The following is a 3,981-nucleotide window of genomic DNA, read 5'->3' on the forward strand; positions in this document are numbered from 1 at the left end:
TTGAAATAGTGTGGTACCACACATTGCTTTCTAATATTTTTATACCTTTATGTACACAGTGCTGCAACAAAATTAAAGTCATGACATAAAACATATAACCAAGTATGTGATGATGCCAACATTGTATCAACATGTAAAATAAAAATATTAGAAAACAAGGAATTACTGGTAAATATCCAAAACAAACCATAACCAATGGATTAAATATTGCTGTTTAGAGCAGGTCTGGGAAACCTAAGGTTTAAAATCATTATTTGTCCCTAGTTTGCCTATTAAAAATACGTTAAATAGTCTAGTTAGGAAGTAGAGGTGTGTTTTCTTGTCATCACATCCTATATTAAAACACATGTGGGTTGTAAGATATTGACACATGGCTTATTTAGAAAAATGACCAAGAAATAAGTTGAACATTTTACTTTGAATCAGGACCTAGAGTAATAACCATGACTTAAGCTTTGGGTAGCAGTTTTAGAGGCTTGAGTAATTCATTAAAAGAAAATTCCTGTGTAAAAAAACAGATTATATGCTGCATGGCTTTTATCATGGCCATGTTAGTTGCAATTCTAAACATACTTAGCCTGATACTTCACTTTTGGGTTAACGATGCACAACAACTGATTAGTTAAATCAAGAATAAGTTAATTAACTGAAAAATTGAACCCAGTAAGTTTTGTGGCTGCAATTTGGCCCATGCAGGCATCAGAACAATATAAATTGTACCTAAGGGTTTTATCTTTTTTCTTCTTTTCCTGTTTCTTCCCAGGCCGTACCTTAAGGTTAGAGGGGTAGTGAGCAGGGTTTACTTTTACCCTACTTCTATTTATGAAGTTACTTTTTTAGATTTTATATCAGGTATAGCCTTGTCTAAAAGGATGCTGAATCTTATATGTTAATATTTTTAGTTTTTAAAAATATATTTAATTAGATATTTTATGGGTCACCAATTCTAACTTCATTCAGCCAAACGTAGGTTAGAAGCAATTTGCTTCACTTGCTCCCCCCCCTTCTCCCTCCCACCCTCAAATAAGAAGCACTTTCTCTTTGGCAACATGTTGGCTACTGACCAAAGAGCCTTTGACCTTTTTCCTGTTAGCTTTTGTTGCTGAAGATTACTGAGGAATTACAAATTAAAAGCACAGAGTCTGTTGGCCTGCCTGACTACAGGAAATTTTCCATGGATTACAAAATACACAGTTACAAGGTCTCTAAGACCTACAGGGAACTAAGCTTTCTATTTTTTCTGGTAATTGGAGATTTCTTTTTCTTTGGTCTTCCAATGCTTACCATCTTTGATTTAGTCTCCTGGAATTTGCCACAGGCAGCTAATGCACTTCCAAAGCAATGTGACACAGCTTTCTGGGCCGCAACACATGAAACCCTCTGGATGAGGGTGATTAAAAATAGCTTGGCTATGTTCCATTCATATGAAACCTCTTCCATGATCCTTACTTTGTAATAGTCCCTCCCAAAATGGTAACCCCCTTGCCTAGTTAACTGGCTTCAATAATTTCTCAACTCTGAATACTACCAAAGGCTAAGCTGGCTCCGTCTCTATTAGACGGGGGCATATATCCTGAGTTAAACGGCAGAGGGTTTGGGGATTGCTTCCTCTCTTCCCTTGTCAGCTAGCATGCGGTCTAGTAGCACAGGGGCTATTTACCTTGTTGGGACCTACCAGGTGTTGTGACACTTTGCATGGTTTCTTCATGATGGATGGCTCAGGGTTACAATCTGGAAGAGCTCTGGGACTTTTGCTAAACTGTGCCAGTCTACTCACAGATCTGGACAGATTCTAAATTACTGGGGCCTACTAGAGCCTAAAATAAAATTGGCTTCCCACCACTGCAAACTTTGGGTTACTGGGCCCTGATGCTACTGGTTATTCAATTTTAGGTACCGTTTACTTATTCTCAATCAGTTCAATTTATTAGGCCCCCCTTTACCTGTGTGTATATAGCCCCAAACTGCATGGAATCCCCTTCTTGTGAGATGCTGAAGTCAAATGACTAGTCAGTAACAACAAATGAGAATGTAACTAGAGTGCAGAGAGGCTGATGTCCCATATCATCTCATGTGCACGCTCTCACATTAACAATTCCTATTGAGACCTAGAGGTGGGAAAACAGGTGGTGAGCCACAAGGGTCCTATCCTGTCTCTGGCATGACAAGCAAGTCCAAAGCTGAAGATCTTGAGCGCTCCTCCATGGGGGGAGGGAGGGAAGAGTGTGTGACCACAGACTATTCCTTCCAGGAGACTATAACCCTCCATCTATTACAAAGGTGGGCTGTGTGGTTTGTTTTTTTGTTTTTCTTTTTAAAAACCCAGAAGTAATATACTAGAAGCAAAGGAAAGAGAAACGGGGAACAGCAGAAGAGAAAAAGAAGTCCCATACTCTGGAGAATTAGTATTTGTGACAATCACCAAACTGTAGAGAGAGATGTGGATTTTAACTTAGATTTTTACCAAAGGTAAGCTAAATCTGTCCTGGGCTTAAGCCACAGGTTGGGGGGGTCACCCCTTCGGGGTCCCAGTTCAGACATGATACCTGTTGCCTGATCCATAGATTGTGCATTAGTTACTTAAGAATTCTAAGTTAACACTGAGGTTTGATAGCTTCTTGTCCCAAGATCAGGCCCAGTATTAGAATTACTATTCAGTTGCAATGTGTCCAATTACAACCCTCACACTTTTAAGAACAACCTTCTGTATTTGTAGTAGTTTTATTAATAATCGTTAGAGTCACAAACACTCCAACGCAGCAAGGTAGGTAGAGGTAGTACTGAATGTACATCTGAGCATCCATATACTCTCTCCATTCCTTGCAGAACAACCTGAAATGTTAGCCATTATCTTCCTCATCATGCAAGAGCTACATCTCTCCCTGCTCCTAAGCACACAGGCTGGGATACAACTTTTATAATGTGTTATGCTGATACTGCTATGTCTAATGCATATTCAGTAGGGGTTTCTTCCCTTTTTCCTTATTTGTATTTCCCCACCCTACTAAGGGTGTGGTGCTCTTCTCTCAGCCATTACTAGGCCTTTTACCTCAAGCGTATTACAACGTCTGTTACTATGGCACTCTTGTAGTCAGACATCGGCAGATGTTCCTCACTTAAAACATCCCAAACTGCTACAAACGAAAATCTTGTGTTAGGAGTTTAGTTACTACAGCGTTCTCTTATGAACTGGGGTGATACACTTAATCAGCAGTATGTGAAGGCTTTTGGGCCTTAAGTCTTGTTTAGCTGAGCCCGTGTTTCTCAAACTGGGGTCTATGGACCTATGGAGGGTCCCCAAAGGTTCCCCAGGGGGTCCAAGGGCCCTGCTAATCAACTCCTCCCCCTCCCCTTCAGTGCCTCCTACATGCTAAAAGTCCAACAGTGCAGCAGGGCTAAGTCAGGCTCCCTACCTGCTCCAGCTCCAGCTCCGTACTGTTCCCGGAAGTGGCTGGCACATCCCTGTGGCCCCTGCAGGTGGGAAGCAAGGGGTCTCTGTGTGCTGCCCCCGCAGCTTCCATTGCCTGGGAACTGCAGCCAATGGGAGCGGCGGGGGTGGTGCCTGCAGGCATAGGCAGCGCTCGCTTAGGAGCCGCTTGCTGCTTTCGGAAGCTGCACGAACTAAGTGCCGCCTGGCTGGAGCCCGCACCCCACCCTCCAATCCCCTGCTCCCTCCCAGAGCCTGCACCCCCTCCTGCACTCCAACTCCCTGCCCCAGCGTGGTGAAAGTGAGTGAGGGTGGGGGAGAGCAAGTGACAGAGGGAGGGGGGATGGAGTGAGGAAGGGGCAGGGCAAGGGATGAGTGAGGGTGAAGGTCCCTGAAAATGTTTAAATCAAAATGGGGGTTCTTGGGTTGCTACAGTTTGAGAACTATTGAGCTAAGCTATTGGCCTGTAGGCACATTGCTTTAGTGCCTTAACTTATGCCTGTGCCCAGGGCCAGCTCCAGGGTTTTGGCCGCCCCAAGCAGCCAAAAAAAAAA

Source organism: Terrapene carolina, unplaced genomic scaffold (assembly GCF_002925995.2).
Source record: "Terrapene carolina triunguis isolate 2854851 unplaced genomic scaffold, T_m_triunguis-2.0 Scaffold210, whole genome shotgun sequence".
Lineage (NCBI taxonomy): Eukaryota > Metazoa > Chordata > Testudines > Emydidae > Terrapene > Terrapene triunguis.